The sequence below is a fragment of the Sorex fumeus genome, unplaced genomic scaffold (genome assembly GCF_029834395.1).
Source record: "Sorex fumeus unplaced genomic scaffold, SorFum_2.1 ptg000013l, whole genome shotgun sequence".
NCBI lineage: Eukaryota > Metazoa > Chordata > Mammalia > Eulipotyphla > Soricidae > Sorex > Sorex fumeus.
The window spans coordinates 32476082-32502370 of NW_026606070.1; the positions used below are offsets into that span (position 1 = coordinate 32476082).

At 42.1% G+C, this 26289-nt stretch overlaps 1 pseudogene; it reads left to right on the forward strand.

Moving 5' to 3' along the window:
- Positions 1-22235: 22235 nt before the first annotated feature.
- On the forward strand, positions 22236-22710 carry LOC130020786 (60S ribosomal protein L23a-like; annotated as a pseudogene).
- The last annotated feature ends 3579 nt before the right edge of the window (positions 22711-26289 follow it).

Here is a 26289-nt window from a genome sequence, read left to right on the forward strand (position 1 = left end):
CATTTTCTCATGTGCCTTTTAGCCATTTGGATTTCTTCTTTGAGAAAGTTTCTGTTCATTTTGTCGCCCCATTTTTTGATGGGGTTGGATGTTTTCTTCTTGTGGAGTTAAACCTGCACTTTATATATCCTTGAAATGAACCCCTTGTTGGATGGGTATTGGGCAAATATCCTTTCCCATACTGTAGATTGTCTTTGTATTTTGGTCACTATTTCTTTTGAGGTGCAGAAGCTTCTTAGTTTAAGATAGTCCCATTTGTCAATCTCTGTTTTCACTTGCTTGGCCAGTGGCATGACATCTTTGAAGATACCATTAGCTTCAATATCATGGAGGGTTTTGTCAACTTTGTTTTCAATGTACCTTATGGATTCCGGTCTGATGTTGAGGACTGTAATCCATTTTGATCTTACTTTTTTTTTTTTTTCCCCTTTATTTTATTTTATTTTTTTTAAAGTTGTAGATTTACAATTTTTTGTGCCTTGGTTTCAATTATACAATGATCAGATACCCATCCCTCCACCAGTGCCCATTTTCCACCACCATGGATAATATCCCTCCCACCCCCATCCCCCCATCCCCCCGTCTCTGTGGCAGGGCAATCCCCTGTGTTCTCTCTCTCCTTTTGGGTGTTGTGGTCTGCAAAAGAGGCATTGAGTGGCAAACATGTTCAGTCCATAGTCTACTTTCGACATGCATCTCCCCTCCTGGGAGGATCCTCCAAACATCCTTTATTTGGTGCTCCCTTCTCTATCTGAATAGCCCTTTCCTCTAGGATACCCGGCTGGCCTCTAAGTTATGGAGTAATCCTCCTGGTGCTGATCTCAGCTATTCTTGGGTATTAATCTCATACTTTGTTACTTTATATCCCCCAGATGAATGCAATCTTTCTATGTCTATCCCTCTCTTTCTGACTCATTTCGCTTAGCATGATACTTTCCATATTGTACCACTTGTATGTAAATTTCATGACTTCATCTTTTCTAAGAGCTACATAGTACTCCATTGTGTAGATGTACCAAAGTTTCTTTAACCAGTCATCTGTTCTTGGGCATTCAGGTTTCTTCCAGTTTCTGGCTATTGTAAAGAGGGCTGCAATGAACAAACAAGTGCAGATGTCACTTCGACTATACATTTTTGCCTCTCTGGGATATATTCCCACGAGTGGTATTGCTGGGTCAAATGGGAGCTCAATTTCTAATTTTTTGAGAATCGTCCATACTGTTTTCCAGAAGGGCTGAACCAGTGGACATTCCCACCAACAGTGAAGGAGTGTCCCTTTCTCGCCACATCCACGCCAGCATCGGTTGCTTTTGTTCTTTTGAATGTGGGCCAGTCTCTGAGGTGTGAGATGGTATCTCATTGTGGTTTTGATCTGCATCTCCCTGATGATTAATGATGTAGAGCATTTTCTCATGTGCTTTTTTGCCATTCGGATTTCTTCTTTGAGAAAGTTTCTGTTCATTTCATTGCCCCATTTTTGGATGGGGTTGGATGTTTTCTTCTTGTGGAGTTTAACCAGTATTTTGTATATCCTGGATATCAACCCCTTGTCAGATGTGTATTCGGTGAATATCCTTTCCCATTCTGTAGACTGTCTTTGTATTTTGGTCACTATTTCTTTTGAGGTGCAGAAGCTTCTTAGTTTAAGATAGTCCCATTTGTCAATCTCTGTTTTCACTTGCTTGGCCAGTGGCATGACATCTTTGAAGATACCATTAGCTTCAATATCATGGAGGGTTTTGTCAACTTTGTTTTCAATGTACCTTATGGATTCCGGTCTGATGTTGAGGACTGTAATCCATTTTGATCTTACTTTTGTACATGGCGTTAGGCAGAGATCTGAGTCCACTTTTTTGCATGTAGCTGTCCAGTTTTGCCAGCGCAATTTGACTATAACAATACTTTTATAAGGATTCTTGACTGCGGGCAACAAAAAATAATTCTGGGTAATGTTTTGCTTGTTTATGTTGGTGCTGCAGATTGAACCCAGGATCTCATACATACATGAGGTATCCTCCAACTGAGCCACATCGCTGGCCTTTACACTGAGTAACTGATAAAAGAAAACAGGCTGGAAAGATAACAGGGACATCAGAAAATTTCTAGGGAAATTGGATAAGCAGGCTCAGAGACCAAGCAGGAACTAGAGGAACTCATCCCCAAACCCCAAAGTTCATCCCACAGGAACTGTCTGCTTATCTTGTCACACTGGACATGTGCCTTTCAGGCCTTGACAGACCCTCTCTGCTGTGTCAGTGCTGACACTGGCTGATGCCACCAGTAGCAGAAATAATGCTGCAGCATATCATTCTTGCTTCTTTGTGTCCAAACACCAATCCCTAAAGCTCCTTGAAGGCACTTCCAAGAGGCTGCCCAAGACTACATACAATAATCATTCTCTTTTTTTCCCTTTATTTTATTTTAGTAATCATTCTCTTATGGGAGGAAAAGTATTGCTTCACTTCTTTTCTTTTGGTTTTGGGCTCATGTGGCAATATTTGGGGGTTTTTATTTCTCCTGGCTCTGGGCTCATCCCTTGTAGTTGCTCAGGGCTTCATGTGGTGCCAGAGGTGGAACCCTAGCCTCCTGCGCATGCAAAGCGTGTTCTCAGTCCATTGAGCAATCTTTCTGGCCCTTTCTTCACTTTAAAATCGAGGCTTGTGGAGTACCTCTACCTGGAACATGAGTGATCCCGTAATAGGAAGGGCGAAAAAAAAGAATCTAAAGTATCAATTTATTGTGACTCCCCCAGGCCCTTCATTGTCTTGCTTCTAATTTGCTCATTTCCACTATTTCTTTCTTTCACTATTCATATCCCTTCACACTCCCTGATGTCGATTGCAACACACTTTACTCTTCTTCAAAAGTAATCATTATACCTCCTAGTGTCTTATCGTACTTCCGTGCCACATAGTTGTCCACAATCGTCACATGATTTGCTTTGGTCAATAAATATATGGGTAAGGGTTGTTTGTCATTTTAAGCATTAAGAGTCAGCATGTAGAGTCTGATTTTTTTTTTTTTAGGGTGGGCAGTGGGAGCCATATGCAGTGGTGCTTAGGAGCTATCCATAGCTTTAATGACTGATGATTATTTCTGGTGGCTCCAGGGCTCAAAGCCTGGCTTCCCACATGCCAAGCCTGCATTTCAGCCCTTTGAGCGATCTCCCCAGCCCCTGCATGCTGACTCTTATAGGTCATGCTTGAAATGACAAACAAAACTCCTGCCCATATATTATTGACTAAAACAAATCACGTGGCAAATGTGACAACTCTGTGGCACGGAAGTATGATAGGACGACACCAGGAGGTGTAATTATCACTTTTGTAAAAGAGTAAGGTGTGGTGCAATCAGTATCAGGGAGGATACAGGCATGCTGCGTAGGGAGAATGAGCAAATTAGAGGTAAGAAGCATAAGGGTGTGGAGGAATCACTATAAATTGGTCCAATGGAGTGTGCAGGAGAAAGCAGGAAGTGAAGCAGCAGCTGCAGGTGGGGAATGGGTCGTCACCCCCTTGCCTTCAGGATACAGAACTTCATTCCTACTCTGCAGGCAATGAGCCATCCTTCAGGTGTTTAAATAGGGTGACAAAATGGCTAGATTGTGCTTGAGATGGATGACCCTATGTGGAGAATGACCTGAGGGAGATCTGAAGGAGGCTGTTGTGTTGATGCAGGTGAGGAATGATGACGTTCTGAGCTAGACAAGCAAACAAGGGTGAAGGGATGAGGAGGCAGAATGACTGCGCCTATTGACTGATTAGATGTAAGAGGTGAAAGAACTGAAGAAGAATGCCCCAATGTGTCCAGGTTGGATCATCCAAATTCCTTCACTTTTTTTATCTTATAACAAAGCAATGGACCCATATCATGAATCACTTCACTTTACTTGACATCCCGTTGTTCATCGATTTGCTCGAGCGGGTGCCAGTAACATCTCCATTTGACCCTGTCATGTGCTATTATAGCCCAATGGTGTCTGCTCACTCCAGGAACACGAAGAGCATCAAACCATTTGTTCAGGGTCTTGATGAAGAAGTCCGACCATCTCGTAGGTGGGCAGCCAGTGTTCTTTTGACATCCCGTGGAATCCAGTTGGTAATGACTCTAGTCCAGTGGTCATCTCCAAATCTCATTACATGTCCGACCCATCTGATTTCTGACACCTTAGCAAACTGTGGCATGGAAGGTCAGTGTCCCTCCCCTTTGATCATTGATGGAAGTCGGAACTTCGGATTCCTTCTCTCACTTGAGTGAAGCGTGATACTCCAAGCATAGCTCTTTCGATTCCTCTTTTGGTGATCTGAATAGTGTTCTCGTCCTGTTTTTGTAGGGCCCAGGTCTCTGAGGTGTATGTTAGTGCAGGAAGAATGGTGGAGTCGAAAAGATGTGCCTAGAGCCGGAAGTTCTTCGTCCTCTTAACAACTCAGAATTCAGGACCTTCTGTTTGTGTATATATACATAAAATAAGGCTAAATGCTCCCAAGAAAATTGGAATTGCGCATTTGCCTTGCATGTGGTCAACCCAGGTTCAATCCCTGGCACCAAATATGGTTCCTGAGCCCTGCCAGAAGTGATCCCTGAGCACAGATTTAGGAATAAGCCCTGTGCACTGCCGGGTGTGGGCCCCAAAATCAAACAAAACAAAAGATCAGTATGGCTATTTATCACTGTCATTTCTTGAAACAAGATGACTGAAGGCAGAAGCGTCTTCTCAAATAGCTACCTAACTGTCTTTTCCACTGGCCTCTCTTTTTATCATCCTGTTTTTTAATTCTTTTGGTTTGGGAGCCACAGCCAGAGGTGCCCAGGACCTATTCCTACCTCTGTGCTCAAGAGTGACACCTTGAAGGGCTAAGAGGACCATATACAGAGCTAGAGACCAAACCAATGTCAGCTGTGTGCAAGGAAAAAGTCTTAAACCCCCGTCCAATCACTCTGAACTTACAAGTTTTGTTTTTTCAAAAACTGTTTGGCAGTAGGCTCCAGGAGCTAAACCCTGTCCATACACTTTGATAAGATATTCTAGATCTAATTATCTAACCTAAGAAAAGAAATACTCTGGCCAAAGAGGTCAAGCCTAAGTGCATGATTTGAGAGGCATGAGTTTGATCCCCTGTGATTTGAGGTCCCCTAAGCACTACTGGGCACAGACTCCAACCGAGGAGTAGACCCCGAGCTCCATGATATATGACTCAATTTTATTTTTTGAAAGAAAATATTGAAAAAGAATATTGAAATATTATTGAAATATTGAATTTATATTGAAATATAAAATGACAGTGATAAACATTGAAAAATATTGAAAAAGAAAGCTATTCATAAGAGCAAAGATTTATGCACACAGACGTTAATTCTAGCCAATGTAATACATCTACTTTTAATTTGGCAGGGGGAACGGGGTGTCACAGCCACTGGTTCTTAGGAGAACAATGTCTTTCTAGGGATTAAATTTAGGACTCCTGCATGCATACATGGACCCCAGTCCTTCGGCTCTGCACCCATACAGTATCCCAAGCATTGCCAGGAGTGATTCCTGAGTGCCGAACCAAGAGCAGGTTCTGAGCATTCCCCCGAGTGACCCCCAAACCAAAAGAACAAAACAAAACTGGAAACAGTGGCCAGAGAGAAAGAACAGGGATTAAGGTATTTTTGCTTTGCATGTGGTTAACGTGTGTTCAATTCCTAGCACTGCCAAGAGCACCCTCTGAGTACAGAGCTGAGAGAGACCCCTTCTCCCTTAAACTCTCCCACTCCCAAACTGGAAACAACTTCAATTATAAAAACTTCAGGCATAGGGGACTGGAGCAATACTACAGCAGGTAGGATGTTTGCCTTGCACGTGGCCGACCCAGGTTCATATTCCCAAAATCCCATGTGGTCACCCGAGCATCGTCAAGAGTAATTCCTGACTGTAAAGCCAGGAGTAACCCTTTGGGCATATTTAGGATTTCTATAATGATATTTTCAAACGATTTTAAATGAAACAAAAAAAAGCTTTTAGTATCTAAGATAGAACAATAGAAAAATAAATATTAAAACATCAAATTTGCTTTATAACTCAAGAGAATCATGGTTCTGTGTGATTTTACCTTTATTTTACTTTTCATTTCCTCCAAATTTCTAGATTGTAATGATTTATTTTATGAGTAGAAGAGAAGATGCTTTCCACATCATCTGCTTGGAGAAGCCCTATAAGAGCTGTAGAATAATAGAATCAGAAAAATCACTGTTTTGACAAGCTGAGTAATAACTGATTCAGGCAAAATTGTTGCTAAAAAGGTCGATGAAAAATAATATTTACATCGTTCTAAATCATCTCCCCACAAAATACTTATAATGATCTATTAGTAACTACAAAATATGTGTTAATTAGCTCAGCAATGGAGAAAAATGAGAAAAGTTAATATCACCTGTAAAAATGCAGATTGAAAAAGAATACAGATCTTCCTGTTATGATTTTTGTGTGTGTTTTTTGATTTGGGGCCATATGTGGTAGTGCTCAGAACTTTCTTCTGCCTCTGTGCTCAGTCCTGGTGGTGTTCAAGGATGCCAGGGATCAAACTGGGTTCAGTCATCTGGGAGGCTAGTGCCTTAATCTTTTTTTTTTTTTTATGTAGGAGTATTGCTATTTATTCAGCCACTGATTAGGCTTATTGAATTGGGTATGACTTACTCCCCCCCTTTTTTTTATAATTTTATTTATTGAATCACCGTGAAAGCAGTTATAAAGCTTTTGGGTTTAAGTCTTGGTCATACAGTGAAACACCCATTCCTTCACCAGTGCCCATTCTCCACCACCAAAAACCCCAGTATACCCCCCCACCCACACCCTTCCCCTACCTGTGGAGCAGATGATTTCCACATTACTCTCTCTCTACTTTGATTACCTTCAATATTTCAACACCAGACCCAGCACTATTATTCAGAATTTTACCCCAACACTCAGATCTGCAGAAAAGGTAACAGTAGACAATTTGTTTTCTATTGCTGGTTTTGAATAATATATGATGTCACATGGCCGCAGTAGAGGCTGTGCGATTTTGGAATTCCAAAATTTTAACAAATCTGGAGGGATTTTTGCAAAAACCTGATGAGTTCTGAGATTTGTTGCCGAGTCTCTTGGATCATGGCCATTAAGCAGCTTGATCAGGAGCCAGAGAGGCCGTTCATGGGCAGTGAAGCGGGATCTTGTTGGGGTGGGGAGGAAAGGGCTGGCTCCACCTCCATTCCATGATGTCCCGTGTGTCTCGTCACTGCAGGTCCAAACCTGACTGTCCAACGGCCTCTGGAGGATGGCAGCCATGGAGCCACCAAGGGGGAGCAGGTAGAGGGACAACACTCTTTTCCCCCTGGGGTGATCCGGCGTGGGTAACCCATTGTGGGGACCGGACACATCTCTGCCAAAAGCCACTGGGTTCCGAGATTTGTCTCTGAGTCTCTGGGATTGTGGCTGTTAAGCAGTTCAATCAGGAGCCAGAGAGGCCTTGCCTCCAATTACATAGCTGAGCCTGAGGTGGTTTATGGGTGTGTCTCCCACAGACCTAACTTTTAACCTTTTACTTTCTTAGTAAACTTTGCCCCAAGTTGTTGGGGTCTGGCCAGAGGCACAGCAGTAATTTGGGGGTATCTGGAAGTCTGAAGGTGCCGTCAGGCTGCTGATGCACTCGCCTCACAGGTACAGATTGACCTGCTGGCAGCACCATACCCCCCAGTGCCTTAATCTTAATCTTAATCTCTAGCCTAGTATGATGTATTAATGTGGCATTACATCTGTCAGTATCTTGACCCTAAACTTAATCTAATCACAGGGAAGTAGAAAAAAAGCAAACAAATTGAAGTACATGGGCTTGCAAAGTACAAAGTTAGCAGGGGAAGAGGATGTTTCTGAGCATTTACTTTGCATGCCTGAGGCCCTGCGTTTGATCCCCAGCAATACAACAACAGCAACAAAATTTAATACACACACACACACAAAAAATAAAAATTGCAAAAGACAAGGAAGCTTGAGAAGCTCTTGATTTTAATAATATGCATTCGCCATTTCTTCATAGAACAGTTGAATATTAAAAACATTCACTATTTGGCTGTTGGGTGCTGAAAAACAAGTTCTTGGGTGGTGGGAGGGGTTCTCGGACCATTGGTGATAGAAATTGGGCACTGGTGGAGGGATGGGTACTCCATCATTGTATAACTGGAACACAAGCACGAAAGCTTGTAAGCCTGTAACTGTACCTCACGGTGATTCACTAACACTAGTGAATGAAAGAATGAATGAATAAATAAATAAATAAATAAAAAAGAAAAACATGTTCTTCACACAAAACGCTTTCTCCACAATACTAGAGGTAGATATTGCTAAAAGATGAAATAAAGTGGCTTGGAAGTCAGCAAGATGGAGAGATGTGTGCCTGTTGCCGTGTGACTGTCGGAGAGGGTGTATGGTGGCCTGGGTCCTATCACAGCTTCTTGCTGTGGACCAAGTACTAGTGCCAAACCCTTCCTCCAGTGAGAGTCCATGGAGGAGCCAAGGATGTGACTTGGATGTAGACCACTAACCTTGCATGTCTGGGGTCACAAGTTTGATCTCTGCCCTCATCCCCTAGCGCAGTGCCAAGAATTGCAGGGTGACCCCCAACGATAGCAACAACAAAAGAAAGTGAAGGCAGAAAAAGAGAAATTGTAGCCTAGCAACACATGAGCACCGTCATTTACTTAAAAGCCAACAAGCGCCATCTAGTGGCGAGAGAGTAGTGTCCTGCCTGCTGGCCCCTCCATCCGAGACAATCTCCAAATCCCTCATCTTCACCATCTTCACCTAGATTGCTGAATAGTATTTCCTATTAACATATGTTTACATTTGGAGGGTTGATTTAGACTCATGTTTGCTGACTTGGCATAACCCCTTCCTGCTGGCTACCCTGCTCTCCCTAGTTTATCGCATCAAGAGGCAGAGAAAGCGAGTGGGGGTGTGTAGAAAGATAATACAGCGGGCAGGGCGCTGGCCTTGCACTCAGCTGACCCGGGTTCGATCCCCAGCATTCCATATAGTCCTCCCGAGCCTTCCAGGAGCGATTTCTAAGTGCAAAGTCAGGAGTAACGCCCGAGCATTAGTGAGTGAGCACCCCCCAGTCCCCCCCTCCCCAAAAAAGTCACATAAAGCTAGCTGGCTTACTTGATCCAGAAACACAGAAAATAATGTGGTTCTTCATCAGACTTACCGGTTTGAGCAACCGTTCATGGCTTGGCGGGAGCCTCAGGCAACTGCAAGCAAACATCCGAACTTGCAAAGCAGTGCAGAGAAGCGATAAAGGAAGACCTCAAAGAGAGAAGAGAAGCAATGCCCACCTGTCCTTCACCAACTACAAGACCAAGATGACTGCCCCCTGACGTCCTGATGGAGCTATCACATCTTCCAGAAGGGCAATGGAGAAGATTATCCATGACTTCTACTTAGATCTCTTTGATAGCCACGTCCACCTGCCCACATACCAAATTCCACAGGATGGATATGTCATTCCCAATGTTCTCCCTTCCGAAATTTGATAGCTTTGCTGATGACATTGTTTTAATAACACCAAACATCAGCCAAGTGGCACAAATGCTGGCCGACTTTGACCGTGAGTGTGGAAAGGTAGGACTACAGCTGAATCTCACGAAGACAATGTTTATGAGAAACAGCCTCATTCCTGACGCCCCATTCGCTCTCAACGGAACAACCATCTCCGAATGCAACAGCTATGTTACCTAGGTCGAGAGGTCAACATGACAAATGACCTGGCACCCGAGCTGCGCAGGAGGAAGAGAGCGGCTTGGAACGCCTTCAAGAACGTCGAAGCAATAGCTAAGAGGACGAAGAACCTCTGGCTCCGGGCACATCTCTTTGATTCCACTGTTCTTCCTGCATTAACATATGCCTCAGAGACCTGGGCCCTACGCAAACAGGATGAGAATGCTATTCAGGTCTCCCAAAGAAGAATAGAAAGAGCTATGCTTGGAATATCACGTTTCACTCAAATGAGAGAACGAATCCGGAGTTCTGACATCCCTCGACGATCAAGAATCAGGGACGCTGTCTCATTTGCCAAGGTGTCGAAAATCAGATGGGCTGGTCACGTAATGAGATTTAAAGACGACCGCTGGACTAGAGCTGTTACTGACTGGATTCCACGGAATGTCAAAAGACCGCGTGGCCGCCCACCTACCAGATGGTCAGACTTCTTCGTCAAGATCATGAACGATCGGTTTGAGGCCCTTCGTGTTCCCGGACAGATGCCATTGGGCTACACTAGCACGCGACAGGGACAAATGGAGACGTTACTGGTGCCCGCTCGAGCAAATCGACGACTAACGGGAAGTTAAGTGATTAAGTGATTAATAATAAAACAGCAAGTGTAGGTCAGGAATCTAAAACCATAAAATCAAATATTTCTTTTGCAGTCTTTTGAAGTAACTATTCCCTGTAATCTGATACTGAGTTAAGTTCATTTGTTTCATTTGGTTTATATTTTCAGACGTTGCTGAGTTCTTTTATTTTTTTAAACCAGCATTTAAGTCATTTATTAACCACACTAACATAGTTCCAAAGCTAAAAATCATATGACAAATTTATTTTAAAATATTTATCTTCATTATCTCCTGTCTCTTGTTTTGAGCCTTTAACTAGTAGATTACAGTTTTAATTTTTAAAAACATTTTTTTTATTCCCCTCCACTACAGTAGATTTTAGTTTTTGAAAGCAATGTTAGGTTTACAGAAAAATAGTTAGGAAAAGCCAGAACTTTCATGTAACATCTTGACTTCAAGATCTAAACATCTTTAGTAACATCTTGCATTAGTGTGATTATATTTTTCCATTTGATGAGCCAGTAGCAATACATTATTATTCATGAACTACCATAGTTAATATAAAAAATTCTCTTTGTGTTGTGTGTTTTTTGGGTTTGACACATGTATTCACCATAACAACATTACAACATTAATTTCAGGTTCCCACACTCCACTTATTTGTTCTTTCCCTCTCTTCCTCCAGTGGTGTGGCCAACACTTCTTTTCCCTGACTCACCAGCTTCGCTGTTTCCAGAATGTCAGACTATTGAAATCACATAATATGTAGTGGTTCCATATTTTCTTATTCTACATAATGATATTCATTCAAGGTTTTATTTATTTATTTATTTATTTTTGTGGCTAGATAGTTTCTTTGTACTGCTGAGTAGTACTCCATTGCACAAATATACCATAGTTAAAAAAAAATTCATTCACCAACAGAAGGACATCTCTAGATTTCTAGATTGCTTCAAAGTCTTGGTATTTATAAATGACACTGCTGCAAACATATGTGTGTAGATGGTTGTGTGAATGTAAGTTTTTAACTCATTTCAGTAAATACCACGGAGGGAAATTTATTGGGTCATATGGCTGAAGTGATAGCACAGCAGGTAGGGCATTTGCCTTGCACGCAGCCAACATGGCTGACCCGAGTTTGATTCCTCTGCCCCTCTCAGAGAGCCAGGCAAGCTACTGAGAGTATCTTGCCCACAAGGCAGAGAGCCTGGCAAGCTCCCCGTGACATATTTGATATGCCAAACACAGTAACAAGTGTCACAATGGAGACGTTACTGGGCCCGCTCGAGCAAATCTATGAACAACGGGAGGACAGTGACAGTGACAGTGATGGTTAGAGCATACTTAGTTTGCTAAGAAATTGCCAGACTTGGGCCATAGAGGTAGCTCAAAGGACTGAGGCTATTTATGCACAAAGGCCATGCTTGATCCCCAGGCCTAGATGTTCCCCTGAGTACAGAGCTGGAAATAACTCTTATGCCCTGTTGGCATAGCTCAAAAACCAAACCAGGGGGCTGGAGCAATAGCACAGCGGGTAGGGCGTTTGCCTTGTACGCGGCCAACCTGAGTTCGATTCCCATCATCCCATATCGTACCCTGAGCACTGCCAGGAGTAATTCCTGAGTGCAGAGCCAGAAATAACCCCTGTGCATTGCGGGGTGTGACCCAAAAAGCAAAAAAAAAACCAAAAAACCCAAAACAGATTGCCAAACTCTTTCCAAAATGTGCCATTACTTATTAACAGCAGAAATAAACAAGTTCTTGTGCACTACATCTTCCCTAGCATTTGGTGTTGTCAGTGTTTTGGATTTCAACCATTTTCATAATATGTATATTATTAGTGTCTCATTCTTGTAGTGGTTAGAAAAGATAAAGTTATGACATTTACACACAAGTGGTACTACATGGAAAGTATCATGTTAAGCAAAATGAGTCAGAAAGAGAGGGATAGACATAGAAATAGATATAGCATTCATCTGGGGAACATAAAGTAACAAAATAGGAGACTAACACCCAAGAATGGCTGAGATTAGTACCAGGAATTTTGCTCCATGGCGTGGAGGCCAGCCACACATTCTAGGGAAAAGGCAGCTCAGATAGAGAAGGGAGCATCATTTGATGGGTGTTGGGAGGATCCTCCCAGGTTGGTAGAAGCAAAATGAAAGTAGACTATAGACCAAACATGATTGCCACTCAATGCCTCTTTTGCAAACCACAACACCCAAAAGGAGAGAGAGAACAAAGAATGCCCTGCCACAGAGGCAGGGTGGGATGGGGGAGATGGGGAGTGGAAGGAATATTGGGATCCGTGGTGGTGGGAAATGGGCACTGGTGGAGGGATGGGTGTTTGATCATTGTATAATTGAAACCCAAGCACTAAATTTTTAAGTCTACAACTGTATCTCATGGTGTCTCACTAATAAAAATTAAAAAAAAAATTTGGTTTCTTCTTCTTCCTCTTCCTCTTCCTCCTCCTCCTCCTCCTCCTCCTCCTCCTCCTCCTCTTCTTCTTCTTCTTCTTCTTCTTCTTCTTCTTCTTCTTCTTCTTCTTCTTCTTCTTCTCCTTCTTCTCCTCCTCCTTCTTCTTCTTCTTCTTCTTCTCCTTCTCCTTCTTCCAATAGAAGAATAAACCCCTCTACTATATCTCAGCTCTAATTTATATTCTCTAAATTATGCTTCTTTATGTATTAAAGAATTATAGAATAAGCGAACACTTCTAAAGAAGTTGGGGTTTCTAGGCTAGAGAAATAGTTGAGGGGTTAAGGTACTTGCCTTGCACATGGTTGGATCCAATTCAGTCCCTGACTCTGCATATGGTTCCTGAGCATCACTACAGGTGATCCCTGAACACAGAGCATGAGTAAACCCTGAGCACAGTCAGGTGTGGCCCCCTCCCTCCCCCTCAAAAAAAAGTAAAGTTTTCTATTTTGAAACCCTAACAGCTTAGAAACCATATATTAATATATTGATTGATTAATTACCTAAAGTACAAGCATGATCCACAGAACTAGAAAACAAATCTCAGAAACAGGAAGTTAGATCCTATTATTTAGCTAACTAAATATTTTGCACTTAAGGAAGCTAATGAATGAACATCAAATCATGTACCTAATTAAAATGACTCGATTTTATCTAAAGCTAAAAGCATTATGTCAGTATTTTTAAATTGTGGAGAGTATTCTCTGAGAACGAATGCATACCACTCATTTTGGTAACAATTTTACTGAGTTTAGATGAGTTTTCTCCAGTCACTGGTGCATACACCAGTGTAGGAAGGTTGAAAACCACTGACCTACTGCCTTGGTCATCATGACAGACCAGTCTCTAAACACAGGAGCCACTTGGCAGGAGTAAAAAGTTTGAAAAAGCCTGGTTTAGATGACACAGGAAGTAGAACGCATTGCATCAAGCCAGCCCACTGGCTGACCACTGCTGTGTTTCTTAGTACAATTCTGGAAATGATGTAAACTGTAAAATCCAGTATCACTTGGTTCTACTTTTTGTTGTTGTTTTTTTTTTGAGTCACCCGGCAGTGCTCAGGGCTTATTCCTGGCTCTGTGCTCCAGGATCGCTCTCAATGGTGCAGAGCTGGGGAAAACATGCAGTGCTGGGATCAGTCCCAGGCCACCTGCTTCCTAAGACCTTCGAACTATTTTTCCAGCCCTGTTACTTGGTTTTAACAAACGATTAATCGACTTTCTTCTTTGTCAGTTTTACGATGGAATAGGCCAATCTATGGGCTTCTAAAATAGTTTCAAGTTTGTGGTAGAGAATCTGTAGACAGACCCAGCAATATCACTTCTGGGAATATATTTCGGAGATGCAAAAAAGTACAGTAGAAATGATAGCTGCAGTTGTATGTTTTATTGCAGCACTGTTTACAATAGACAGAATCTGGAAAAAACCTGAGTGCCCAAGAACAGATGACCGGTTTAAGAAACTCTGGTATATCTGTCACTGTCACTGTCATTGTCCTCCTGTTGTTCATCGATTTCCTCGAGCGGGCCCAGTAACGCCTCCATTGGAGACTTTGTTGTTACTGTGTTTGGCATACTAAATACATCACGGGTAGCTTGCCTGGCTCTGCCGTGCGGGCGAGATCCTCTCGGTAGCTTGCTGAGCTCTCCGAGAGGGGCGGAGGAATGGAACTCGGGTCGGCCATGTTGGCTGCGTGCAAGGCAAACGCCCTACCGCTGTGCTATCGCTCCAGCCCTATATCTACACAATGAAATACTATTTAGCTGTTAGAAAAGATGAAGTAATGAAATTTGCGTGGATCTACATGGAGAGTATCATGTTAAGTGAAATGAGTCAGAAAGAGAGGGACAGACATAAAATGACTGCACTCATTTGTGAAATATAAAGTAACATAATGGGAGACTAACAACCAAGGATAGTAGAGATAAGGACCAGGAGGCTTGGAAACCCACATGCTGGGGGAAAAGGCATCTAAGATAGAGAAGGGACCACCAAATAAAGAATGCTTGGAGGGCTCTCTCGGGATGGGAGATTTGTGCTGAAAGTAGACTATAGACTGAACCTGATGACCACTTAATACCTGTATTGCAAACCATAACACCCAAAAGGAGAGAGGGAGAGAGTAAAAGGGAATGTGCTTGCCACAGAAGCAAGGGTGTGGGGTGGGATGGGGGTGGTGGGAGAGATACTGGGAACATTGGTGGCGGAGAATGGGCACTGATGGAGGGATGGGTACTCAATCACTGTATGACTGAAACGTAAGCATAAAAGCTTGTAAATCTGTAACTGTACCTCATGGTAGCACTATATGTCCTCCCGTTGTTTATCAATTTGCTCGAGTGGGCACCAGTAACGTCTCACAACAAATTGTGAGGCAAACACCTTACCCGCTGTGCTATTGCTCCAGCCCTCATGGTGATTCATTAAAATTTATTTTTAGAAAAGAATAAAACCTAAGAAGGAAAAAAAAGAAACTGTAGACAAGGTCATATAAATGAGACATTTTACTGTGATGAAGTTTCATGTGCTTCTTGAGAGTAAGGAGATGCTTACAGAGTGATGCTTTTTAATTGAAAAGGTCTTATGGAATAGTAAGATGAGGCTGCAGACTTGTTTGGCTTTTTTGGGCCAAGCATTCTTTCAACAACAGAGCTGCATCCTTGGTCCCTGATTTTAGGGCTTTAATATCATTATATGACAGAGATGAAGTATTCCTCTTAGAGGTACTTGGGGCTGTCAGATAATTTGGACAAAAATGTATTCAATTTATTTTCTTGGGTTTTGGGCCTCACCCTGTGATACTCAGGGTCTATTTCTGACGCTGTGTTCAGAGGTGACTTTTGGGGATGCTCAGTGGACCGTAGATGCTAGCAGTGAACTGGAGTCAGCAACATGCAAATCAAATGCCTTAATTCCTGGTTTTTTTTTGAGTAATTTTACCACTGTTTGGAACTCCATTAGATGAATTGTGTTGATCACATATTGTCTATTTCCCAACAGATGGAGAATTAATTTTTTATTTTATTTTATTTTATGAATTTCTTGTGATATCAAAAGGTATAATAAATAACTTCTTTAAATATCTTCCTTCTGTATTTGTGAGCAAGTTTTCCTGGAGTTAAAAGCAATACCAGAGAAAGCCTGGGGATGTGGCTCAGTGGTAAGATACTTGCCTTTATACATGAGGCCCTAGGTTCAATTCCTGACATTAAAGGCAGGAGAAAACAGAAGAGCAATAGACTCAATATGTGCTTTGCATACTGGAGAACTGAGTTTGGACCCTGTCGCATAGAGTCCCTTGATCATCAGCAGCTGAGAATAGGCCCTGGACACTGCTGGGTGTGATCTCTCCCAAAATAAAATAAAATGAAAAACAAAAACCCTAGGTTCTCTCCACAAACACGATAACTTCATATAAACTTATCTTTAATTTTACTGGATATTGTCAAATTACTTTCCAACTTATATTATTCTAAGTAACTCACATCATCTTCCCTACACTTGGTATTGAGCTATGAACTTTCTGCTTGATTCCAATAGGAAGGATGTGATTCTCTACCTAATTTGCATTTTAAATTGGTGAGTAGGCAGCACTTATTTTCTTATGCGATTGCTGTTTGAATGTCTTTCTCTGCAATGCACTTACTTTTACCCTTTGCCCATTTTTATTTGGTTGGTTGCTATTTTCATCTATGTTCATACTTGTCGGTAGGAGTCCTTCACTATGGATTTCATACATTGTTTTGTGCCTTACAACTTCTCCCATGGGTAAATTGTTCATTTTGTTTTGATACCTTTGGAGGGCAGATGTTTCCATTTTAATGTAGCTAACTTATTAATTCTACAGTTTCCTTCTTTTGCAGATGTTTATGGTTCTGTTGTACGGTACAGTGTGTTTAGGGACTTTCATTCATTTTCTTCATGACCCAGCCGGAAGTGGTTGCAGGAACTGTGCTGTTTCTGGCTGGGCTGTCCTTTCCACAAACACGGTGGATCTTGGCAGGCATGTGTATAGTCTCAGCATAGAAATGTTTATGGCATATCAGCACCTCTAGATCCCTGCCCTAGTTTGTGGACCAGGTATTCCCAGTAGTTGTGGTACCATACAATCCCTGCTTCTATGTACCCAACAGAAGGAGAAACTGAGATAAAATAATAATAATAATAATAATAATAATAATAATAAATCCTGGGATGGAACCCAGGGCCTCACACATGCTAGTGAAGCATTTTCCCCATGAAGCCACACCCCAACTCACCCCAAACAGAATGTTTGTTTTTTTAATCACATTTGACTATCCTGGGACTGGTCATATGCTCTGCACTTTTGGGCCAATGATTATCTCTGAGCTAAATGAGGGGGAGGTTCTCACAACTCTTTTTTTGCGGTGGTGTTTTGTTTCATTTAGGGAAGGAGTCTTTGTTTTGTTTTATTTGCGGGGAGGGCTTCGGTTGAACTGGACAGATTTCTGTTAATCACTGTCATTCACATCACTCCTAAAAACACATTTTGATGCAAATGGAGGAGTAATAACAACCTGGAAAATGCTACTCTTTAAGAGAAAAAAGGCTTACAGAAATAGGGTGGTGAATTGAAATTATGAGACCCAAACTTTAACAATAAAACTTAAAATGGTGCCTGTTAAGTTGGGAGGAGGGGGACTGGAGCAATAGCACAGCGGATAGGGTGTTTGCCTTGCACGCAGCCAACCCAGGTTCAATTCCCAGCATTCCATATGGTCCCCTGAGCATCGCCAGGGGTGATTCCTGAGTGCAGAGCCAGGAGTAACCCCTGTGCATCACCAGATGTGACCCAAAACGCAAAAAAAAAAAAAAAAAAAGATGGCAGGAAGGGGCTGGAGAAGGGGGTAGGGGAGGGAACCTGGGAACTATGATGGAGGGAAGTTGACATTGGTGGAAGGATTGGTACTGGAACATTGTGTGTCTACAACTCAGCTATGAATAAAGTTTCTGCTTATAAACAAACAAAAATAAGTGATGTGCTGAGTCACAATTACTGGGTAGGTATTGTGAGGGTGTTTCTCAGAACATCAAACTAATTGCATGGAGAACAGGTGGATTTTGTAACACCTGGTCCCTCTGGTGCTGCTGTGAGTTAAGAAACCACATTCCTGGAAGGATTAGCCATGGGTGGTACTTTCCATGCCCTTATGAAACTGCCCACACCCAGCTCTTTTTGCTTAATATTTGAATGGTCGGATGCATGTAGAAGATATTTAATAACTTCTTTGCTTCTACTGAGAAGGAAAAGGTAGCATAGCTTATTTTTAATGACTTTGAGAACTAGAAAAGTTACTTTCTCCAAGATGACCTAGCTGACTCAACGCACACTTTAAAATTCTTAGTGAAATTTCCTCATTATGCAAATTGTTTTAAAGCCAAATGAAAGAGCATCCAATTAATCAGCGCTAAGACTACAAACTATGTTTCTAGTCCACTAATTCTCCATAGACTGAAACCTTAACTTCCAGAATGGTGGGTCTGAGGGAAACTGGTTTCGAATGTGTTCTGTTCTTGAATGCTTCCTTTCTTCATTTTTCATGGTAATCTATTACTATATTGTATTAATATACTACATTACTAGTTACTATATTAATAGTAACTGGGCTGGAGCAATAGCACAGCGGTAGAGTGTTTGCCTTGTGCCCGGCTGGCCTGGCCGAGCCAGGTTTGATTCCTCTGACCCTCTCGGAGATCCTGGCAAGCTACCGAGAGTATCTCGCCTGCACAGCAAAGTCTGGCAAGCTACCCGTGATGTATTTGATATGCCAAACACAGTAACAACGAGTCTCACAATGGAGATGTTACTGGGCCCGCTTGAGCAAATCGAAGAACAATGGGAGGACAGTGACAGTGACAGTGACAGTGATTAGTAGTAACTATATTAATACTATGCACAGTATTAATAGGGCTGGAGCGATAGCACAGCGGGTAGGGCGTTCGCCTTACACGCGGCCAACATGGCCGACCCGAGTTCGATTCCTCCGCCCCTCTCGGAGAGCCCGGCAAGCTACCGAGAGTATTCGATATGCCAGACACAGTAACAACAAAGTCTCCAATGGAGACGTTACTGGGCCCGCTCGAGCAAATCGATGATCAACGGGAGGGCCTTTACCTTTACCTTTTTTGCAGTATTAATACTGTATTAATAGTATTAAGGACTATTCTTATTCTAAGTTTGAGGAATGTTTCTCTCTTATTTTTAAAAATTGAACAGCATGATACACAATTACAAAGATGTTCATGATTAGGTTTCAGGCATATAACGTTTCAACACTGAGGAATATTTCTACCTTTGGTTTTGTGACGACAAAGCAATTGGCTTCTTTGCGTGTATTTGCTTTCGATTTGTCCCATAAGGCCTTTCACTTGCTCATTTCTTTGGGATTTAGAAAGTTAGAAGTTCATGTCTTTATTCTTCTCCTAGAACTGACCTGCCTAGAACCATTCTGCCCCAAAACCAAGTGGTGGACTCTCTTCCATCAGCAAAGAGATGCTCATGGGTCATGAAATAGGGATCAATTACATGGGCCAGCACCTCACAGACTAATCTCACCACATCTGGACTGGGGCTGGGGATTGGGTGACACCTGATGGTACTCCTAGCTCTGGGCTCAGAGATCACTCCTGGCTGTGCTTGGGAGACCATCTGTGGTTGGGGATTAACCCAGGGCTAGCCACATGTAGGGCAAGCCCCTTAAACCCTGTACTATCTCTTTAGTTCCCCCAGCATGTATTTTTACATTTTACATGAAGATATTGTTAAGCTGCAATAAGTGAAAAGAATAGAGAAAATAATGTATAGATCATGACCAAAATATAAATGCTTAAAATGTATGAAAATAAGCAAAATAAAAATGTCTATACAGAGAAGCCTGAGAAGAGAAATACCCTAGTGCTAAGCATAGCTCCCTCTAGAATGATGGAATTAGGAACTAGAGTTTTGTCTTATGTTTTCCAAGTGTGTGTTATTATTTTCAAAAATGAATTTCCCAAAACAAAGAGAGGAATGTCTTTCAGTGTTTGCAAGTATATTTTCTTGAATAGAGCTGAATAATAAAGGAGCAACCATACTTACAGCTAAAGATTTCATTTTCCTGTGGTAAACTATTGGCAAACCATCCTAGTGATTGAATAATCTTTATGTCAGGAAGTCTTCCTTCTGTCATCAATTCTCTTCTGCTATCTTACTACAATGCTCCGGTTAAACCTTTAGTTTGCTGTTTAGCTAGTGCTACAGCTATGGTAAACCACTAAGGAAAATTATCTGTGTATTGTCACTAACAATGATGTGTTGCTAATTTACTCACTTTTACTGAAAGCCCTATAAATCCTAACAGCTATATGTTTCCTAATATTTGGTATATGATCAGAGATGAAATCACTTTTTCTTATGCTCTCAGTATCTTCCTGACTTATTAGTACATAGGAGACTCTTCATTGCAACATAAATATACAAGATTTTAAAGAATAATCAGTTTCTAAGCATACAAATAATATGAAATAGTTTTAATTTTGTAAAAGTTCTAGATTGAGCCTTTCAGGTTGGTGTTCAGGATTCACTCCTGGTCATACTCTGGGGTCCTGTGGTACTGATGACTAAACCTGGGTTTTCTGCCTGTAAAACATGTGATGCAGCCCACTAAACCATTTCTACATCCCCAAGACATTTAGATGATTTTATTTTTAGATAAAAATACATTTTAAATTTTAATTTGGGGTCACACCTGGCAGTGGTCAGGACTTACTCTTGGCTCTCTGCTCAGAGATCACTCCTGGTGGTGCTTTGTGGACTATATAGAGTGCAGGGGATTGAAGTAGGGTAAGTGGCATGCAACACGAGTCTTAACCCCTATAGTATCTCTCCAGTCATTTTGAATTTTTTTTTTAAAGAAAATTGACCTCACTTATTAAAGGTTTGCTTGGAGGGCTCTGAACCCTTTCACCACCTCTAAAGTATATATTTCTACAGTATAATGTACAGTTCATGGGCTCACCAATGCACCAATACTCAAAACTAGTAGTTTTCATTTAAAGTTTCCTTGTTTTAAGAAAAATAAATGAATGAAACCACCCCAATAACGGGTATATTTCACTTTGACCTGTGCTGTCAACAGAAGCAGAATTCAGCAGTTGTGAGTTCTAGGTTAGTAAATGCAGACTGCAGAACTCTGTGAGTAGTTTAAGTCATCCTTACTCAAGACGACAGAATGTTGGCTATTTTTATTTGTAGTAAGGAACAATTTTTAAAAAAGCCTCCCTACTTTAAACAATCTTTTTCACACTCCATATTCACTAGGCACATGGTTTGAAATAAAACAGAATTCAAGTCTTGTAGACATACTACAGGGTTTCTGGCTGACACAGGCAGCTTTGAGAACTTCTATTATAAAATCACCGACGTTGTCAAGGAGAAGGATGGAAAAGCAAATCCATTATTCAGCAGAGTTTTCTTCGGAGACCAGCCCAGAGCTCTGGGGTAATTTCAGCAGTGGCTCAGAGGAGCAGCAGTTCAGACCAAAGTCAACCCAGAGCGACTTTCCAGTTGGAGGGATGTTTTCAAAGATAGATCCTCATGATCCTTGTCAGAATGTCCTTGAATCATTGTTTGTGGGGTCTGAATAGTTTAGGGTTCACCGAGGGATCTCATTTAGTCTCGGACAACTAGCACCCATCCTATCAGAACTCAGCTCCGGAAGCCAACAGCAGTTGTTTCTCAGTTTGTGGCTGGGGGTTGATAGGGAAATGCGGTCATCCCTACCTGGACCTTTGTGTGTGGGTGACCGTCCAATGCTCTGTGCCCCTAGCTGCTGTCCTGGGCTGTAAGGAATGCTGAATGTTACGAACTGAAGGCGGTGATCCAAACTGAGATGCTTACAAAAGTAAAACAGACACCAACTTTTGAAAACTTCTTACAAAAAAGGAATCACAAAAACTTCTGACTACTAATTTTTAGTATTGATCCTATTTTGAAACACCATAATTTTGGGGGCTGGAAAGATAGTACAGTGGGTAAGATGTTTGTCTTATATCCAGCTAAAGCTGACCCAGGTACATTCTCCAGCATACCATTTGATCCCCTGAGTACCACCAAGAGCAATTTCTGAGTGCAGAGCCAGGAGTAATCACTGAGCATTGCCTGGTGTGGCCCCAAACCCAAGTGAAACCAAACTAAAACATCATACTTTGGATCAGTGATTCCCAAAGTGGGAGATGCTATACTTGAGGGTGCTGGGTCAATGTGGTGTGTGTGTGTGTGTGTGTGTGTGTGTGTGTGTGTGTGTGTGTGTGTTGGAGAGTGATGGTGTTAATATCTTGGGCTGCAACTGTTAGGTTGCTTCTTGTTTGATTAAGAAATGTAGTTTTGATAAGAAACCCTTTTTACGAAGATGGCACCGAAGGCCAAGAAGGAAGCCCCTGCGCCTCCCAAAGTTGAAGCCAAAGCCAAAACTTTGAAGATCAAGAAAGCAGTGCTGAAAGGTGTCCACAGCCAGAAAAAAAAAGAAAAAGATTCGCACATCACCCATCTTCAGAAGACCCAAAACGCTGCGACTGAGAAGGCAACCCAAATACCCTAGGAAGAGCACCCCCAGGAGAAACAAGCTTGACCATTATGCCATCATCAAGTTTCCTCTGACTATTGAGTCAGCCATGAAGAAAATAGAAGATAACAACACACTTGTGTTCATTGTGGATGTCAAGGCCAACAAGTACCAGATTAAACAGACTGTGAAGAAGCTCTATGACATTGATGTAGCCAAGGTCAACACCCTGATGAGGCCTGATGGAGAGAAAAAGGCATATGTTTGGCTGGCTCCTGATTAGGACGCCTTGGATGTTGCCAACAAAATTGGGATTATTTAAACAATCCAGCTGACTAATCCTAAATACAATTTCTTTTCCACCAAAAACAAAAAAAAAAATAAAAAAGAAATGTAGTTTTTACACAATGGAATACTATGAAGCTGTTAGAAAAGATGAAGTCATGAAACTTACATACAAGTGGTTCTACATGGAAAGTATCATGCTAAGTAAAATGAGTCAGAAAGAGAGGGACAGACATAGAAAGACTACACTCCTCTGGGAAATATAAAGTAACAGAATGGGGGACGAACACCCAAGAATAGTTGAGATAGTACCAGCAGGTCTGCTCCATGGCTTGGAAGCCAGCAGCATATGCTGGGGGAAAAGGCAGCTCAGATAGAGAGGGGAACACCAAGTAAAGGATGTTTGGAGGATTCCCTTGGGATGTGAGATGCATGCTGAAAGTAGACTATAGACGGAACACGATGGCTACTCAATACCTCTATTGCAAACCACAACACCCTAAAGGAAAGAGAGAACAAAAGGGAATGCCCTGCCAACAGAGGTGCGGTGGGGTGGGGGGTGGGGGGGGGTGGGAGTGCTACTGGGATCACTGGTGGTGGAGAATGGGCACTGGTGGAGGGATGGGTACTTGATCATTGCATAATGAAACCCAAGCACGAAAATTTGTAAGTCTACAACTGTACCTCATGATGTTTCACTAATAAAAAAAATAAAGAAAAAGAAATGTAGTTTTTAGCCAGCAGGCAGTTTCTGAGTGATTTGGAAAATGATGGGAAGCTGTTGGCACAGATGGAGTACTCAGTACTATTCTTGAGTCTGCTCAGAAATAACTCCTAGTGGTGCTTGGTTAACTATAATGTGTACCAGGGATCTCACTGGGGTTGGCTGTATGAGAGGCAAGGGCCTTAGTATCCCTGTGCTATCTCTCTGGCCCCCAGTGAATGTAACTCAGAGGATTTGGGGACATACCTGTCAGTGCTCAGGGTTTACTCATTGCTCTGTGCTTAGAAATCACTCCTGAAAGTACTCAGAGAACCATATATGATGTAGGTATTGAACTAGGGTCAGCTGTGTGCCTGGTCAACACCTTAACCCTTATACTTTCTTTCCAGCAACTTTTATTTTTCCTGAAAGGGAGCAGTAGGCAAATAAGCTGGAAAACGTCTGCATTAATTGGGTTATACTAGATATATTGTTCACACTCAGTATATCTGTATCTTTCCTTTTTTATTGTTGTTGACAAGGAAGCTATTAGAACACTTTGATTACATGTGTGAGTGTCATTAGCAACACATTTTGTTTCTATTTCTAGTTTTGGAGCAAACGAATGCTCTGTCTCAGAGCATGCTTGGGTTGCTAAGACTCGGGTCCAGAGAGAGGGCGTTAACTCCAGTCTAGTGAAGAGGGTTTATCTGAGAACAGTTCATTTTTTTGTTGTTTGCAGAATTGGGAAGAGGCTCACTCCTGTAGGCATGTTATTTTTCTATTCCTTCTCAACACAGGGACCGTGGAGAGCTCCTTTCTGGGTCCTGGGGCTGAGTCTGGGCCTAAAAACGAATGAGATAAAGAGAAGAAATAACAGTCCTTTGCTTTTTTAGTTTCTGAAGCTTCCTTATGTCAATTTTTTAAGTGTGAAAAAAAGTGAACACTTTTTCTGGTTTTGTTTTATTTTGGGGACACACTTGTGATGCTCAGGAGTTACTCCTGGCTCTGCACTTAGGAATTACTCCTAGTGGTGCTTGGGGGATCATACAGCATGCTGGGGTGGAACCTGAGTTGGCCATTTGGCTATTTGGCCAAGACAAATGCTCCACGTGCTGAACTATTGCTCTGGTTCCCAAAAGTGAGGACATTTAAAGGATGTGTTAGTACAGGTCGGTCTGCTGATTTGTAAATATGACAATTAAATTTTGCTGTATACGTTATGGTAAGCATTTTAGATTCTTTGGATAAAATGATTGATACATATCATATTATTTGCCGGGGTTTATTGAGAATCCTTAAATGTTACATTTTTACTAAGTACAGCCCAGGGTTCACTTTTTCCATCACATCAAGCATCCTTTGAGCCATTCAAAGAAAGAGAGAAACTACCTTCTCTGCCTCTCACATTTCTTTTATGTAAGGTGGGGTCTGGAGGAGTGGGTGGCATGGGGGATGTAACATCACTGGATGTTCATCTCTGGACAAGGAGTGGGTGCTCAAAGGAGTCTGTTCCTGGTTCTGTGCTCTGGAGGAACCCCTTTTGGTGAACTCGGGATCCACATCACCCTGGTGGTTGGGAGATCACATCCCCCAGTCAGGGATATTTAAGTGTTTTTTTTTTTTAAATTTAAAATCTATAAATACTCCACAAAGTTAGCAGTACTAATTTGCACTTACTTTATTATAGATACTTGAAAACTCTGAAATTCATACTTCCTATTAATTCTAATGTTTTTTCGTCTTTGTTAGGTTTAAATCGAGGTAATTTTGTTTGTTTGTTTTGTGAACTCCTGGAGGGCTTTGGGGCTGGAGGGATAGGACAGGGTTTGAGATGCTTGCCTTGCACAGAGCTGACCTTAGTTTGATCCCCAGTCCCGCACATGGTCCCCTGAGAACAGGAAGGAATGATCTCTGAGTACAGAGCCAGAAGTAAGGCCTGAGCACTGCCAGATGTGGTCCCAAACCCAAACCAAACAACACCTCTGAGGCTTCACATTTGGAAGCTTGTGATGTCCCACTGAACCACATTCCTGATTAAGTCTAGCTATTTTTAAATACGTCTCCCCTCTCCATTACTCTCATTTTGCAGGCATATGGCAACGTGAATCTTGAGGTCTAAGAACTTAAATATCTAAGAGCAGAACCTTGTGGTAACATCAACCAATGGAGTGAATTTGCTCGAGCTCGAGCGGGCCCAGTAACGTCTCCATTGGAGACTTTGTTGTTACTGTGTCTGGCATATCGAATACTCTCGGTAGCTTGCCGGGCTCTCCGAGAGGGGCGGAGGAATCGAACTTGGGTCGGCCATGTTGGCTGCTTGTAAGGCGAACGCCCTACCCGCTGTACTATCGTTCCAGCCCCCATAAATTGTCACTTACACGTGACTGAGTCATGACAGTGCTCTGCCTGAAGGGGGCAGCAACGACTTGATTCTCATGCAACTGAAGGCAGAGAGGAGCACATCAGCAGGTCAGTGGAAGTGGTCACTCTGGACAAGGAGTGGGTGCTGAAAGGAGGTCAAGTGACATGCGTGATACCCTACCCGTCACAGTACTGTAACCCATAAGAAGAAAGGCAGGGAGGAGAAAAAAAAGAAAAAGAAAAAAGTGCCTGTCGTAGAGGCAAACTGGGTGGCTGGAGAGAAATTGGGAACTTTGGCAGAGGGAAGTGGACACTGACTGCGATTAGTGCTAGAACATTGCACACCTGAAACTTTATCTTAAATATCACTGTAACTTTGTAATTCATGCTGATTCAATACATTTTTTTTTCTTTTTGGGTCACACCCGGCAATGCATAGGGGTTATTCCTGGCTTTGCACTCAGGAATTACTCCTGGTGGTGTTCAGGGGACCATATGGGATGCTGGGAATAGAACTCAGGCCGGCCGCGTGCAAGGCAAACTCCCTAC